The 17778-nt window shown below is 46.1% G+C and overlaps 1 protein-coding gene across 7 annotated transcripts in view; it reads left to right on the plus strand.

Moving 5' to 3' along the window:
- The first annotated feature begins 1104 nt into the window (after positions 1–1104).
- IGFBP2 (insulin like growth factor binding protein 2) overlaps positions 1105–17778 on the plus strand; it is a 186996-nt gene continuing 170322 nt past the window's right edge. The window contains exons 1-7 of one of the 7 annotated variants that reach the window (XR_012656676.1): positions 2068–2431; positions 3146–3228; positions 3837–3930; positions 4267–4416; positions 12045–12214; positions 12443–12956; positions 13808–14360. The gene's annotated coding sequence lies outside the window, so the exon portion shown is untranslated. Of the gene's footprint in view, positions 1245–2067; positions 2432–3145; positions 3229–3836; positions 3931–4266; positions 4417–12044; positions 12215–12442; positions 12957–13807; positions 14361–17778 lie in introns of those variants that run through there. The other 6 variants (XR_012656675.1, XM_075070320.1, XM_032764432.2 and 3 more) reach the window with 6 other exon arrangements.

Raw genomic sequence — 17778 nt, forward strand, 5'->3', positions numbered from 1 at the left:
CCTGCTTTCCCTCACCTGTATGAGCTTTATCTCCCCTTTCTGCTTGATGACTCTGTTTACTACCTAAATGCAAATGAAGCAGAGCACACACTCCTTTATTTAGGACAGACCTGTTTTCCTACCTCAGTTTGGAACATGTATTAATAACACCATACAGGGGAATCTTATAACTTCAAATACAATCTGGCCACACATATTTTACCAGGACAAGGGCTAGGAAATTATGAGTTTTCAACTGATACCGCAAAACATACTCTGTACAAAGATTATTACAATGGTGTGTGAGTACAGGGGTACCTTCTGTCACAGTGTGGAGAAAGTGAATAAGGAAGTGTTATTTACCTTTTCACATAACACAAGAACCAGGGGTCACCCAAGAAAACATATAGGCAGCAGGTTTAAAACAAACAGAAGGAACTACTTCTTCACACAACTGGTGGAGCTTGTTGCCAGGGGATGTTGTGAAAGCCCAAACTACATCTGGGTTCAAAAAAGAATCAGATAAGTTGCTGGAGAATTAGAGTGACCAGATGTCCCAATTTTATAGGGACAGGCCTGATTTTTGGGTCTTTTTCTTATATAGGATCCTATTACCCCCCACCCCCTGTCCTGATTTTTCACGCTTGCTGTCTGGTTGCCCTAGGATAGGTCCATCAATGGCTATTAGCCAGGATGGTCAGGGATGCAACCCGTTGCGCCGGGTATCGCTAAGCCTCTGACTGCCAGGTGCTGGGAGCAGAGGGCAGGGGAGGGCTCATGCCCCATAAATTGCCCTGTTCTGATCAGCGCCCGGCCGCCGCCAGGCGCAGGCTACCGGGCTAGATGGGCCGTTGGTCTGCCCCAGGATGGCCGTTGCTCTGTTCAGTGGCCACCTGGCTCGGGTGCCTTTCAGGTTTGGGGGTTTCAGGCTGCTCCTGGCAATCGCTCTGCCCGGATCGCAGGGCTCCCAGAGCTGGAGTTTCAGCAGGCGGCGTGTTGTTGTCCCTCCGCCCAGCAGGGGGCGCGCGCGCCACCGGAACGAGCGCCTTCGCCGGAGGGGACCGTAGAGCGGCCGCCGCGCCCCAGCTCTATGGTTGCGGCCGCGGCGCAGGGTGATGAGCTCACTGCAAGCGGCGGGTTTGAAAACGGGAGAGGGGGCGGCGCGCGGGAGATCCAGCCGGCTCCCGGGGGGGAGGGGAGCGGAGCGCAAATATGCAAATTAGCCCGCGTGCTCATTTGCATGTGATGATTGACAGCAGTGCGAGGTCGGTGCAGCTCGCGCCATCAAGTGGGGCTGGGTGGGAGCCGCTGGGGTCTGGGGCCGAAGTGAGGGACAGAGAGGCCGGAGTGGGAGAGGACTGGGGGGACTGAAGCAGAGGAGCTGGAGAGGGCTGGGGCAGAAGGGCTGAAGTGGGGGAGAGTTAGAGCAGAAGGGCTGAAGTGGGGGAGGGTTGGGGGGCTGGGGCAGAGGGGCTGAATTGGGGGAGGGTTGGGGGGCTGGGGCAGAGGGGCTGAAGTGGGGGAGAGTTAGAGCAGAAGGGCTGAATTGGGGGAGGGTTGGGGGGCTGGGACAGAGGGGCTGAAGTAAGGGAGAGTTGGGGAGACTGAAGCAGAGGAGCTGGAGAGGGCTGGGGCAGAAGGGCTGAATTGGGGGAGGGTTGGGGGGCTGGGGCAGAGGGGCTGAAGTGGGGGAGAGTTAGAGCAGAAGGGCTGAATTGGGGGAGGGTTGGGGGGCTGGGGCAGAGGGGCTGAATTGGGGGAGGGTTGGGGGGCTGGGGCAGAGGGGCTGAAGTGGGGGAGAGTTAGAGCAGAAGGGCTGAAGTGGGGGAGGGTGGGGGGGCTGGGGCAGAGGGGCTGAAGTGGGGGAGGTCTGGGGCGGCTGGGGCAGAGGGGCTGAAGTGGGGGAGGTCTGGGGCGGCTGGGGCAGTGGGGCTGAAGTGGGGGAGGTCTGGGGCGGCTGGGGCAGAGGGGCTGAAGTGCGGGAGGGCTGAGGCTTTGGGGGAGGCGTGTGTGGGGAAGGCAGAGGAGGACTGCCTAAGGCAAAGGAGGCCAAAGAATGGTGGTTGGGGTGGAGGGGCTGAAGATGGGAGGCGTTGGGAGGTCTGGATGGAGGGACTTGGGGGGGCAGGAAGTAGATACGGGAAGCTGGGTTTGTGGGGGTGGCTGAGGTAGGGGAAGCTTCGGGGTTGCTGGAGGAAGATGGGTTACAGCTGGTGGAGTGGGCTGGGACCCCCAATATCTGTCCCTCCCTGCCACTTACTCCTCTTTCTAGGATCCCACTTGCCTGCTCCTCACTGCAGTTCTTTCCACGCTCTGGTCCAGCCAGGGGCACAGTGAGATGGGGGCTGCTTGGCTGACAGATTTTTGAAGGGATTTAATGGTGGTCCACTGGAGACCAAGCTGAGCCTGGTCTGCTCATTTTACTGGTGGCTCAAAAAGGATTTGCAGGTGGGTTTGTAGAGGAGAGATGATAATGTGTTTTCTACAGAGGTTCTTGACAAAGGCTTTGCTCCCCTTGAAATCAGTAGCAACATTCTAGAGTCAGTTCAGTAGGAACAGGCCCCAAAAGCTCAGTGTTATCTGAATGGACTTGTTTACTCAGTAATGTGCCACCACTACTTTACCAAGGGGTTCTGGCAAATTCTCCCTTAGTCTGGAATAAACTTCTTGACTAGGGGATTTTGCATTTGCAAAAGAGAGGCTGAGGAATTTATTCATTTATTTTCTGGTTTGAACGCCAACACTTTTTTATAACAGTAACTGAGTGAAGAGAGGCCATACTACGTGGTAAACAAACATCATGCACTTTGCCAAAAAAATACGTAGACTTTACTCCTGGAAAATATGCAGAGTACATTGAGGACATGGCTAAGTGGATCCTTGTGGGTGAAGACCACTCTTGCTGTGTCCTTCCATGGGAATTATTTTAAATATCTGACTCTTGGTTCAGTCCGGTTAATTTCAAAAGCCAAAAAATCTGCTCTTCAGAAGCTCTTTCTATGAGCTTCAGGGATAAGTCATTTCTGGCAGGGATGATTTGCCAGGACCCAGAGCTTTGAGCTCCCTTGGAGCCAGAGGAAATCAGTCCAACTTACCTTTCATTGAGGTGGCTGAAATGTCATTAGGGGCTCCTCTTGCACACCACTGAATGTATCTCTTTTTACAGGGTCAAAGATGGAAAAGGTGCAGTCCTATTTAACGTTGGATGAAGATGACTTGCTCTCTGACCTCAGCAGTGGGGACCTAGAGGTAAACTTTTGTGCATGAGGGGATGTATTTCATTATGGTTTCTGTGGGGGCGGGGGGGAGGGCTTTCGTTACAAATCTATTTTTAGTGGTTTAAACAGGCTCTTGACTGGTGAAATAGCATCAGGCTGATGAGTATGCTTAAAAACTGGCATCACCCAAGCTTGCCTGTTGGCCATGTTGGTGTGACCTGGGTTTGCTTAATGATCTTATGGTTCCTTGCTTGCAGGCCTGTGTAACCTCCAATAGATAGACATCTCCTGGTCTAATGACAGTTAATGTTATCATAAAAATATTAATTGAAATAAAACATCACAGGACTAATGAGGATGTAACCCACTACACTCACTCAGTGAGGTGCTCTGTCCCTCTCTGGTGATGGCTGGGTCACACGTAGAGGTTGATGAGCCTGCTATAGCTTTGGCTAACAGAGCTGGCTTTTCTGTTTCAGACACTAGAGGCTTTCAGAAACCAAGTTGGAAGGTTCAATCCCTGCTGCTGACAGCCCACCCAGTGTTACATCTGTTGTAAAAATAAATCTTCTCATCTCACCATAGTGTCTGGCTTGTTTTGTGTTTACTTGAATACTTTTCCCTATTTTGCCTTTCCAGATGTTGCTATCATTCCTGGTGGGTAAGGTACATGAAATCGAAGTGAGAGTGAGCACAGAGAAGGATGAGATCTTGAGACAGAAATAGCACAATAGTACGTCTCCTAATAAATCTTTTAATATTACTAATTAATTAGCATCATGTTTAGCTTTGTTTTAATCACAACTACTTTTTAATAGTACTTGCAGACTGCACTGTTAAGTCAGAAACCTGTGTATGTGGATTTAATGTCAATGCGATATCACAAGGTCTTCGGCAGGAAACTTTCTGTAAATTAATGTGAAAGGGCTTTTTACAGACAACTCAATAGCTGAATTTTGATGCTGGTCTGTTATATAAAGCACTTCTATTGTATATAACCAACACAAATTGTAGTCACTAGAACAGTGACTGGGAAGAGAAATAATGCTTTTGTACTCTGATCTTGTAGTGTTGCAGAAAGAGACAACTGTCTGTCACTGGCAGCACAGATTGTGCATTTGCATCCAGTATTGGAAGAGGAATTCAAGACTCAAGAACAACTTCAAGCTATTGCATCTGAGCTGAAAAGGCTGAAAAAGGATATTGCTCAAGATACCAGGTATAGATCCTTCCGGTTAGAGCAGAGGATGTTTGAGAAAAATATATGGCTTGCAATATACTTCTAATTATGATCTTGGGGTAATTAGCAGGGTGCTACCATGGCCTCTTCAAATAAACTGATAAAACAGGCACATGTACCACAACAGAACTGTTTATATTAATGGTACAGAGACTGTACATACGCTGTATGCTTAAGATTGTTCATTATGTGAAATCAAATAATAGCATTTGAGCAGTTAGTTTCCTGGGAGTAATAGAGAATAATCAGAGGGGTGGGCTGGCTGGTGAACTGCCAGGAGTCCAAGGGCTGCCCCTTATGTACCTGATTGACTCAATTGTGGAATGCGGTTGAAGCTGCAGGTTTGTGATGTTCTCTCTGCTTGGGTAGAGAGGGGACATTGCCAGGTGGACTCTATGGGGCCTATTGCTTGTCTTTCTGCATTAAATACCAGCTGTCCTTTGGTCCAGTCTAGGAGACTGCTGAGAGGTTTGATTCCTTTGGCTAGGTGTGTCTTTCACTTTCACAGGGCGGGAGGGATAGCTCAGTGGTTTGAGCATTGGCCTGCTAAAGCCAGGGTTGTGAGTTCAATCCTTGAGGGGGTCACTTAGGGATCTGGGGCAAAAATTGGTCCTGCTAGTGAAGGCAGGGGGCTGGACTCGATGACCTTTCAAAGTCCCTTCCAGTTCTAAGAGATTGGCATATCTCCAATTATTATGATGTTATTATCCACAGTATAAACAAAGCAAGCCCACATGGGTTAGCGTAAGCAAATGGCTACTGATAATGCAGTGTCCCTTAAAAATCTTCCATTCTTCAACAGTTTTGAAGCTTGATGTGTGGCAACAATCAGATTCACTTAGACCTCAGTGATTCTTTGTAGATTCATGTATCAAAATACTACAGTGATGGGAATGTTAAAAATGTCTGAGACACAGCACGGATGTGCTATTCCACTTGCAGCAATGGTAACAAACTTTCATCTAAGACCAGGCAATCCCTCCCCTTTACTCTCCCTCAAATGCAGAGGGAGTCTTCCTGCTGGGTTGATTTCCTTTTCAAATAAGGGAACTTGTACAGCGTATTCTGGAGGCAACATTTTTGGCTCCCTATATTACTTTTAGAAGATGCTATGTTTGATCCTTGTTTCCTAGTGTATCAGCTTTGCCCTGCTCACAAAGTGGCAGGAAAGCTGTTCTAAAGAGTCAGTCAAGGATTCCCCCCAGTGTAGGGGAATCTTCCAATGGCATAAAGCAACTGCCAGCTGGCTGTGCACAACCCACTTCTCTCCTACCCTCCCCCAACACGTGAAGGAGGTATGTCAGGGTGCAGAGATGTGGGCTGAGGACATGGCAGGTGATGGGAGAGCTCGGTCTGGAGCAAAGGTTTCTCTGCACAGTGGTCCCTAAGATATCTCTACTGCCAGCGTGATTTTGAGCAGGCTCTAAGTTATGCTGGGGGCTGTTTTTAAATACCCATGATTTGGGAGATGGAAAGATAGTTTAGTGCGACCTTGCCATCTTCTCTCCCCAGCTGTGCCAGGCATAAGCTCAGTTCAGCTGAGGGTTCAACCCGTTAGCTCAGGGGTCGGCAGCCTTTCAGAAGTGGTGTGTCAAGTCTTCATTTATTCACTCTAATTTAAAGTTTTGCATGCCAGTAATACATTTTAAGGTTTTTAGAAGGTCTCTTTATAAGTCTATAATATATTACTAAACTATTGTTGTATGTAAAGTAAATAAGGGTTTTTAAACTGTTTTAACAAGCTTCATTTAAAATTAAATTAAAATGCAGAGCTCCCCAGACTGGTGGCCAGGACCCGGGCAGTGTGAGTGCCACTGAAAATCAGCTCACGTGCCGCCTTCGGTATACGTGCTATAGGTTACCTACCTCTGCATTAAGTTAATACTTCTTAGCTCTCTTCTCCAATCAGGTCAAAGCTAACCTGTTGTAATAAGCCTCTGTCCCAACTGGACCTTAGCGTTCAAAAATCTGGGTGCTTGAGCATAAAGCCTCCAAGCTTAATTACCGCATGGATTTTCTTATCCTGCTGCCCACCATCCAAAATTTCCAGGGTTTTGCGCCCTCGGGTCTCCCCAAACCTTCCCTGGAGAGACCCCCAGCACCCAGAAGGCTCATGCGTCTTCCGGCAGGAACATACTCCATTCCTTCCCCCTCCCTCTCCCACCCAGACTTTCCTCTCTGGCTAACTTGAGAGTATTGACTGCAATCTCTTATACATCACAATTACCAGGAGCCTGTCCCCTCTCTTCCACAAAGAGAAACCTCAACCACAAAGGAAAACAGAGATTGATCTTTATCTCTCTTCCCCCTCCCATCCGTTCCCTTGTGCTGCGAGGTTATCCTGAGAGAAAACTCAAACTAAGACTTAAAAGAAAAACGTTTATATAAAAAAAGAAAAAGCATCAAAATTTATCTTATCAAGATGACATATACGATCAATGGCTTAAAGAAAAAAAATGAATAAACAGCTATGATTCAAAAAGATATCAATTGAAACATTCGCAAGTTACAACATGTAAATACACCAAAACAAATAAAAGCCTATATGGTTTTTCTACCTGTACTTACAAGTTGGACACAGAAGATTAGAAGAAGCAGCTTCTCATAGCGGAGAGACAAACACAAAAGACGCAGAGTCCATATAGTATGTCTCTTCGTCTCTCACGTCGCTTTTATAGAAAATCCATGTGCTTTTTCTTTATGTTCTGTGGCTCGTACATTTGTGTTTGAATTCGTTGTATTGTTAAACCACTATCAGGTTAGAAAGATACAAACCCTATTAGCTACGTATTTGACACCTGTAAGCATATGTCTTCTGATAAAGTGACTGTTCAATTGCCACTTTCCTGTGCTCATGTCTGCTCTTTGCATGTTTACAGAATATATCTTGGGTTCTCAGAATGAGTGACAAAAATAAGTCTTAACTCCTCTAGGTTTTGCCAAGCCAGCACACTTAGAGAGGGGAGCTGGATTCTTCATCTTATTCATCATCAGAACTGTTTACAAAGTTGACTTTAATTACACGTGAAGCAGGCCCACGGATGCCTGAGATTGTGGCCTGATAGAACTCTTTTCCGACGATAGATGTTTGGTTTGAAGACTCCAACCAACCCCTCCCTCACAACAACCCAACCATGACTGTCAAGCCGGAACTGAGTATGTTGGCAGGCTGGAAGGAAAAAAAAAATCCTTTAGCTTAATAAACTGAGTGCATTTGATCTGCTGTCCGTTTTAGAGAACAATTACACAGAGCCCCCCAGTTCATTTTGCAGTCATAATTTAGGTAAAGTGCACATGATGACTTCAGTGATAGAATTCCTAGTGTGGTGTGTGGCACTCTTGCTTTTAAGTTGTAATGGTGCGTATATCAAACCCCCAATGTCTGGCATGATGTTGTTCACATGACAATGCTGATTTACTTCTTGTAAGCTCTGTGAGGCTGGGACTGGGCTTTTGGTGGGGGGGGGGAAGTGTCCACGTGAGTAGGTCTGACCTGATCTTCGATTGGCGTTTGTAGGCGTACTACAGTTATAAAATAAATCTGTCTGTGATACTTATCTGCTCCCACTGCTTTACGGTTATGCTAACATTCTCTTTACGATTTGTTCTCACAGCCTCCCGTTGAAGTGCTGTCAACCTGCTGTTACAGGAATTGGCAGGGAGGAAAATTGAGGCACAGAGACGACTAAGTGGGGACTTGCTAGGTCACACAGGGAGTTTGGGAAATAGGGAATTGAACATAGTACTTTCTGAGTCCAGGCTAGCACCTAACCACTTGACCATCCTCCTCTTTGAGTATGGACAGTCCTCTAATTTTCCCTTGTGCTTAACTGTGCTACATCTACTCACAAGGGCGATGGGCAAGCCTTCCTGTGGTCTTTAGAAACCTAACTGTATGTGAACTTGTCCCTTGTAAAAGCTGCCTCCAATCCCATGATTGCCTCCGATGAGTGACACGCACTGCGCCAGTCCACTTATCTCTAGACCTCATTTCTCGGACCGGACCCAACTATCTCCCACAAGCACCTCCGTGCTTTGCTCCCATGCGTCCCTTGCACCCGCCAATTTTAAAAAAAAAAAAAAAAAAAACCCGACCCCAAAAAGTATTCTTAAGGTCCTCTCTTATGTCTTCAATCCCTCTTCGAGACGCATGTCTGCGTGTTTGATGGCTACAAAATGTTGCAATGGTAACGGCAGATGTCCTTTTAATGGCAAACTGTGTTGTTGTGTGCAACTCGTTAATGTAAGCCAGTGTATTGTTCTTGTAGCACCTAGGAAGCCGCCAGCATGTACCGGACCCCATTGTGCGTAGGTGCTATACAAAACAGACAAAAATATCTGTTGCTGCTACCACCACTGCCACCTGTTCGTTTCATTCTCTGTTGCATCTCATCATTATCAAGCAGCTGCTTCAACTCAGGACATTGTCATTCTTCCTCATTTGTTTTTATGCCCTTAGCGTCGATGGGGCTCTGAGCGCGTAAGCTGGAGGACTCCAAAGGTGCTACTGAAATGAAAATAACTTCTTGCTGAATATCTCCTCTCACGTATAGGAGAGGAGTGAGGACATAACTGGCTCTATTATGGCTGTCAGAGAGGACGTCGTCTTAGCTTGAATTAAATGTTTGTAAACAGCTTGAAAGTGGGAAGTGCTATATAAGTGCTGCATGTGTCGAATTCAGTGTAGTAGCGGCTGTCTTTGATCACCTTCTCACAAAGCCATTAAATTCACACACACAAACATGGAGGAAAGACGTGAATGAAAACTTTCGCGGTGCTGTTAATTCTTTATTCTTGTCTGCCTGTTGTGGATGAACGTGATGCTGCAGTATTGCAATGGCTATTGGGGCTTCTCATAGCTGAGAGACAAACAAAAGACTCAGAGTCCAAAAATTCCCTCCCTGACTTTGAAAAATCCAGTTTCCTGATTGGTCCTCTGGTCAGGTGTTTGGTTCCCTTTGTTAACCCTTTACAGGTAAAAGAAACATTAACCCTTAGCTATCTATTTATGACACCTGTAACCTACTGTCTTCTGAAAAGTGACTGTTCAAATGCCACATTCCTGTTGCTCATGTCTGCTCTTTGCATGTTTACAGAATTATCTTTCCTCAGATGAGTGACAAAAATAAGTCTTAACTCCTCTTAGTTTTGCCAAGCCAGCACACTTAGGAGAGGGGGAGCTGGATTCTTCTATCTTATTCATCATCAGAACTGTTTACAAAGTTGCACTTAATTACACGTGAGCAGCCCCACTGAATGCCTAGTTTGGCCTGTAGAACCTCTTTTACCAGACATGATGTTTGGAGTTGAAAGACTCCAACCACCCCTCCCCTCACAACCACCCAACCATGACTGTCAGAGCCCAGACTGAGTATGTTGGGCTGACAGGAAAAAAAAATCCTTTAGCTTATAAACTGAGTGCATTTGATCTGCTGTCCGTTAGAAACAATACACACAGAGCCCCCCAGTGTCATTTTTGCAGTCATAATTTAGGGTAAAATTGCACATTCAGATGACTTCAGTGATAGACATTCCTAGTGTGGTGTGTGGCACTCTGTGCTTTTAATGTAATGTGGCTATATACAAAACCCCCAAATGTCTGGCATGATGTTGTTCACATGAAAATGTGATTGTACTTCTATTGTAAGCTCTGTGAGGCTGGGACTGGCTTTTGGTGGGGGGGGGGGAGGTGTCCAGTGAGTAGGTCTGACCCTGATCTTGACTGGCGTTGTAGGCGCTACTACAGTATAAATAATCTGTCTGTGATACTTATCTGCTCCCACTGCCTTTCGTGTAGTATCTGAACATTTCTCTTTACTGTATTTGTTCTCACAGCCTCCCTTTGAAGTGCTGTCAACCTATGTTACAGATGGAGGGAGGAAATTGAGGCACAGAGAGACTAAGTGACTTGCCTAAGGTCACACAGGGAGTTTGGCGAAATAGGAATTGAACATGGTACTTCTGAGTCCCAGGCTAGCACCCTAACCACTGGACCATCCTTCCTCTTTGAGTATGGAAGTCCTCTTAATTTTCCCTTGCTGCCTTAACTGTGCTACATCTGACTCACAAGGGCGATGGCAAGCCTTCCTGGAGTGCTTTAGAAAAACATAACTGTATGTGAAATGATCCCTTTAAAAGCTGCCTCCAACCCATGGAATTGCCCTCCAGATGAGTGACACCTGCGCAGTCCCACTTATCTCAGAACCCATTTCTAGGACAGGACCAACTTCTCCCACAAGCACCTCAGTGCTTTCTCCCATGCTGTCCCTTGCATACCCCCAAAAAATTCTTAAGGTCACTCTCTTATGCTCCTTCAGATCCCTCTTAGAGACTCATGTCTGCTGTGATGCCTACAAAATGTTGCCAGATGGTAACGGCAAGATGTGGCAAACTGTGTTGTGTGTGCAACTAGTTTGAATGTAAGCCAGTGTATTGTTCTTGTAGCACCTAGGAGCCCCAGGCATGTACCAGGACCCCATTGTGCTAGGTGCTATACAAACACAGCACAAAAATATTGTTGCTGCTCCACCACTGCCACCTGTTCGTTTCATTCATCTGTTGCATCTCATCATTAATCAAGCAGCTCTTCAACTCAGGAATTGTCATTTTCCTATTTGTTTGTATAGCACCTAGCGTGATGGGGCTCTGAGCCCTAACTGGAGACTCCAAGGATGCTACTGAAATGAAAATAACTTCTTCTGAAATATCTCCTCTCACCTATAGGAGAGGAGTGAGACATACTGGCTCTATTATGGCTGCAGAGAGGACGTCAGTCATTAGCTAATTAATGTTTGTAAAGAGCTTTGAAGTGGGAAGTGCTATATAAGTGCTGCATGTTGTCGATATTCAGTGTGTAGGGGCTGTCTTTGATCACCTCTCACAAGCATTAAATTCACACACACAAAAAATGGGAAAGAACGTGAATGGAACTTTCGCTAGTGCTGTTAATCTTATTCTTGCTGCTGTTGTGGCATGAACGTCATGCTGCAGTATTGCAAATGGCCTATTGGGGGAGGTGCAGCTCCACTAATCCTATGATTTACCTTTTACAGTGAGACTTTTGCTCTTGAAAGACAGGCTGGATACTTTGATTGGATACTTAGAATCATAGAATGTCAGGGTTGGAAGGGACCTCAGGAGGTATCTAGTCCAACCCCCTGCTCAAAGCAGGACCAATTCCTAGACAGATTTTTACCCCAGTTCCCTAAATGGTCCCCTCAAGGATTGAACTCACAACCCTGGGTTTAGCAGGCCAATATCAGGGATATCCACAGTTGTAATTATTGATAACAAATTTTCTGGAAGGGACGTTAGACCACATGCTTCAAGGGCTTGAGACAATCTCTTAACTATGACAGATCAAGATGAGATCTACATGTGGGGCAGATTATCTCTCATCATCTACTGTGGGATTCTTAGACCTTCCTCTGATGAATCTGGACTGGCCCCTATTGGAGACAAGATACTGGGCTAGAAGGATCCAGTCTGGCAATTCCTATATTTCTGTTTTCCTACTAGGATTTTTGTAGTGCCTAATTGAAATACTACGGTCAATGGAGACTTTAGGTGCCAATTTAAGATCATTCTATTTCTTGTTACCTTTTTAGTGAGCAGCCAGATGCGGCCAAATTAGAACAGTTGATAGCTGAATCAGAAACCACGATAGCCTCTCTCCATCAGAAACAGCATATGTTTAAAAGCGAGAAAGTTCATCTGACTAAGGTACTGGAGACCACCCAAAATACCCTTTCTGAGGCACAGGCAGAAAGCCATGCAGGTAATTGACTTTTCCTTTGCTTGGATAAATCAAAGCAGATGTGCTGTCTTGAACTCTAGGCATTTCTGAAACAGGCACCGTCACCTTGAAACCTAGTCACTTTCAAAAAATGAATTGAAAGTAGATTCAAGCCTGGTGCCCATCCCTGAAACCCTCTGTCACTTTCTGTGGTTTCATAATAGCATTTTCTTTTTAAAAATAATTTCTCTCCCTTATTGCTGCCTGAAGGACTCCCACAAATGGACTCTTGGAAATTGCTGGTAACAGCACTTAATCACACATCTAAGTATTCATTTTTTTTAATTTTTTTTTTAAACTTGAAGTGTCCCCTTAACTTCTGTGGATAATAATAAAGATGCAAAGAGTTTGGATCCACATCAAAACTTCCCCAAAGATCTGAGGAGTTTGGGTGTGATTAATAAACTTCTATATTGAGCCTCTGTAGAAGAATCCTGTATGGATCCTTTCCTGATAGAATTTGAGTGATTCCTCCAAGGATCTCAACGTACTTTAGAATAACAATAAAATGGTTTCAGGATCTCCTTGAGATAGTGGACTTAGCCAGGTCCAGACTGGAAGGCCCAGTGAAGTTCTGCATTTGGGTGTTAAACTTGATGGCAGTCTACAGCTTTGTCACTTCCTCTTCAAAGCCAGAGATGTGTGGTGTGCAAGGTTGGCTGAGTCGGATGTACAAAGCGGTGGTTCATGATCTGGCCATGATGTGCCTTCTCCAAAAGTCAAGGTCTGTCCCCAGCAAAGCAATTTTTGAAAAGACTGGCAACCATGTACCCTCCCAGCTAGGGGCTTATTGATCCGTGGGTCAGCCGAACTCACAGACTCTTTTTTGAGCACATAGGGCTCTGCTTTCTGTACCCCTTCTCATGAAAGGTCTTGCTCTTAGTGTACAAGTCAGCCATGAGAGTCTTTGAATTGCCGGCCTTCATTGCTAATCACCTTTTACCATTTTCCACATAGGGAAAGTGATAGTTAGGCACTAGCCCAAGTTTCTGACCGAAATTATATTGACTTTTCATCTCTGTTTAAATCCCTATCTGTGATTTGCCCCAGAGATCCATAGGTGTCCTAGGGAGTCCTGGATATGCATGTCAAGAGCCATTAGCTACTAATAATTTTTCAGTTTAGAAGGTAGAACAGGCTATTTGTGGCCATCGGAGAAAAATCCAAAGATCAAGCCATTTTTGGGAGGAAAAGACACTGCATCCAGTCTTACTATCAATTTAGGGCTCGTTCATCTAGGTAGATACTTGCTATCAAAGCAGCTACCCTTGGTGTGCAGCCTCCTGTGACATCATTAGGGCTGCTGCATGGGGTTCCGCTCACACCTTCATGAGTTGCTATTTTGTAATCTCAGGAGGGGTGTGTGTGTGGAGCTCTTGCCATTCCTTGAGTGGCTGTGACAGATGTCCTTCAGCCTCTTGCCAGAAAGAGTACCCAAGCCATGATGATTTCCAGCTCTGTGTACTCTCCCATATTGCCTCAGTGAACATTCCTCTACCCTAATTACTCTTATAGTTACTCGTACCAATTTGTCTGAACGAGGAAGGACCTAATGACTGGCTTTCATCTCCACAGCTGATCAGGAGCTGCTTCCCTTGCAGAAAGAATGTACTGAGCAAGCTAATGTGAAGTCTTTGGGGGATAATGAAGCTGACAGACAGCTGGATGCCTGCATCAGACAGCTGGGAGTGTTAAACCTCCTCGCTAGGAAGAAGTGAACTTCTGTCTCCAGCAGGGGATATGTGTTAGTCAGCAGACCTGAAGTTCTGAATTCCACTTGCAGGAGATGTAGGCAAGTAGGTGGTGTGTGGCCACCAGTACACTGAGCCCCTGTTGGAGGAATCATGGGAAGACACACCACCTGGAGTGTAGCTGTACCAGGTTAAGCAGCCTGACTGCTTCTCAATTTGATTTCATTTTACTTCATTCACCTACCAGCTGTCCGCCAGGACATAGCAGCAAAATATTTGATTGTTCTTCCCCAAACAGGAAAACATCAAAAAAGAGCTCTCCAACCTGGAGACGTTCATTAATAACCAAACTTCCATAAAAACGGACTTCACTAAAATAAGACAGGAGATCTACATTACTCACTTCACCTCCCTACAAAGGAAAAAGGACTGTAAGCTGTCTAAACTCCTACCTGCCACATGGGGACGCTGTTGTACCCCACCCACCCAGCAAATTTCGTCAATCTATCCAACTACACACTCAGCCAGAAGAAAAGTCTGTCTAGGCTTTCCGGGGACTCTCTTATCTGCCTGCACCCCCCACCAACATGATTACAGTTCTGGCGATCTGGAGCCTTACTTTCGCAGTCTCTCCGGACTCAAAGAATACTTTCCAGGGACAACACTGAACAGTTGCACTGATACACAGGTACCCTCCCACCAACAGCACAAGAAGAAGAACTTTCCACATGGACTCCTCCTGAGGGTCGAAATGACAGTCTGGACCTATACATTGAATGCTTCGCCGACGTGCACAGGCAGAAATCGTGGAAAAACAACACCGCTTGCCTCATAACCTAAGTCGTGCAGAACGCAATGCCATCCACAGCCTCAGAAACCACTGACATTATCATCAAAGAGGCTGATAAAGGAGGTGCTGTTGTCATCATGAACAGGTCTGACTACCAAAGGAGGCCGCCAGACAACTCTCCAATACCAAATTCTACAGGCCACTTCCCTCAGATCCCACTGAGGAATACACTAAGAAACTGCACCATCTACTCAGGACACTCCCTACACTAACACCGGAACAATCAGCAATACCCTTAGAGCCCCGACCAGGGTTATTCTATCTACTACCCAAGATCCACAAACCCGGAAATCCTGGACGCCCATCATCTGGGGCATTGGCACTCTCACTGAAGGACTGTCTGGATATGTGGACTCTCTACTCAGACCCTATGCACCAGCACTCCCAGCTATCTCCGTGACACCACTGATTTCCTGAGAAACTACAATGCATTGGTCACCTCCCAGAAAACACCATCCTAGCCACCATGGATGTAGAGGCTCTCTACACAAACATCCACACACAGATGGAATACAAGCTGTCAGGAACAGTATCCCTGATGATGCCACAGCACAACTGGCCTGCTGAGCTCTGTGCCTTTATCCTCACACACAACTATTTCAAGTTGATGACAATATATATCTCCAGATCAGTGGCACTGCTATGGGCACCCGCATGGCCCCACAATATGCCAATATTTTTATGGCTGACCTGGAACAACGCTTCCTCAGCTCTCGTCCACTCACGCCCCTTCTCTACCTACGCTACATTGATGACATCTTCATCATCTGGACCCATGGGAAGGAGACTCTAGAAAATTCCACCACGATTTCAACAACTTCCACCCCACCATCAACCTCAGCCTGGACCAATCTACACGGAGGTCCACTTTCTAGACACCACGGTGCAAATAAGTGATGGTCACATTAACACCACCCTATATCGAAAAACTACCGACCGCTATGCCTACCTTCATGCCTCCAGCTTCCATCCGGGCACATCACACGATCCATTGTCTACAGCCAAGCACTGAGGTACAACCGCATCTGCTCTAACCCCTCAGACAGAGACCAACACCTACAAAATCTCCACCAAGCATTCTCAAAACTACAATACCCGCACGAGGAAATTAGGAAACAGATCAACAGAGCCAGACGTGTACCCAGAGCCTCCTACTGCAAGACAAACCCAAGAAAGAAACCAACAGGACTCCACTGGCCATCACATACAGCCCCCAGCTAAAACCCCTCCAACGCATCATCAGGGATCTACAACCCATCCTGGACAATGATCCCACACTTTCACAGGTCTTGGGTGGCAGGCCAATCCTTGCCCACAGACAACCTGCCAACCTGAAACGTATTCTCACCAGCAACTGCACACCATACCATAGTAACTCTAGCTCAGGAACCAATCCATGCAACAAACCTCGATGCAACTCTGCCCACATATCTACACCAGCGACACACCATCACAGGACCTAACCAGATCAGCCACCCATCACTGGTTCATTCACCTGCACGTCCACCAATGTAATATACATATATATACCTGCCCCTGGAAATTTCCACTACCTGCGTCTGACGAAGTGGGTATTCACCCACGAAAGCTCATGCTCCAAAACATCTGTTAGTCTATAAGGTGCCACAGGATTCTCTGCTGCTTTTACAGATCCAGACTAACACGGCTACCCCTCTGATACTTCCTCAATCTCGTCTTCTCTGGATGCTGCATTGGGGACATGAAGCAAAACCTGCTGTATGATGAATTCTGCTACTCTCTGTTTCACGTATGCAGGGTTTTATTTTCATAAATATTGAGACTAGTCCAGTGGTTTGTTGTCATTGGTGTCAGGGATGCAGAGACTAAAGGAAACCAATGGTTTGAGAAGGGCCCATTTCAGCCAAACTCTCCTGGCATCAGCCACTTCCTTGTCAGCTCATCCTGGTTTGTGTGGCTGCTTCCCGCCCAACAATAGATTTCCCTTTCCAGCTAGTAGTGTAATGTCCCTGTTTAGATAGGCTATATCCGCTACCCTGTTGCCCTTCTGTTGCTGTCTCATTCCACTTGACATGGACCTATTGCCATTCTTTGCATTGAATTGCCTTGAAGTTTCTCCGTGTTGAGAGTAGGGTATTTCCCAGGCAATCTGTGAGGATCATCAGGTGTATGTGAAACACAACTGGAGACAGAAGCCATTTGCTGATCTGGAAGCTGGCCAGCTCATGGGAGACGTACAAAATTGTGGCTAGGTGTAATTGTATTGCAGTGTGGCTAGATTTCTAGAAAGCTCTGAGCAGAGACATGTTTTTGCATAACTTCGAAATAAAGTCAACTTTCTTAAATAAGCAGCTTCTTTTTAATTCAATCCTTTTGTTTCCTGAAAGGGCTCAAAAGCCCTGCATGCCAATGACTTTTTTGTCCTGTCATCAAAAAGCAGCATGGGTGATGCTCAGTAAGGTGGCTGATGCTGTGCACTGAGGATGCTATATAAATGCAGCAGCATCCATCAGGGACCTCAGAGCACTCCACATATTGCTATACAGAGATCACAGCAGCCACCCTATGGAATATGGTAGCAATTTAACAGTAGCCAGGAACACTGTACAACAGGTTTATAGACAGGAAGTGAAATTACTGTTTTTAGTGAAGCTACAGGTAATCTTTAGGCAGGCACAATGTAATTGCTCACATTACGAAGTGACCAGGCCATATTATTTGTATTACTGTAGAGCCTATAAACCTCAGTCATAGACTAGGACCGCAGTGTGCTAGCTGCAGTACAAACCCAGGCAAAAAAATGGTCCTGCCCTAGCTTGCTTACATGGATTTTGTGTCCCTGCTATAGTAGAAACAGCCATGGGATGTCTAATGACCAGTTGTGGTCAGGACTGTGGGTCCATCTGTCATATAATATACAGTTCTAAGGCTCTCCTCCCCCAATAACTTTCTTGAGTATTGACCCACTGTTGTAACTCCAAGAAGAGGATACCACTCACTCCTTGAAATACGTGGATTTTCCCTAG

This window comes from Chelonoidis abingdonii, chromosome 10 (genome assembly GCF_003597395.2).
Source record: "Chelonoidis abingdonii isolate Lonesome George chromosome 10, CheloAbing_2.0, whole genome shotgun sequence".
Classification (NCBI taxonomy): domain Eukaryota; kingdom Metazoa; phylum Chordata; order Testudines; family Testudinidae; genus Chelonoidis; species Chelonoidis abingdonii.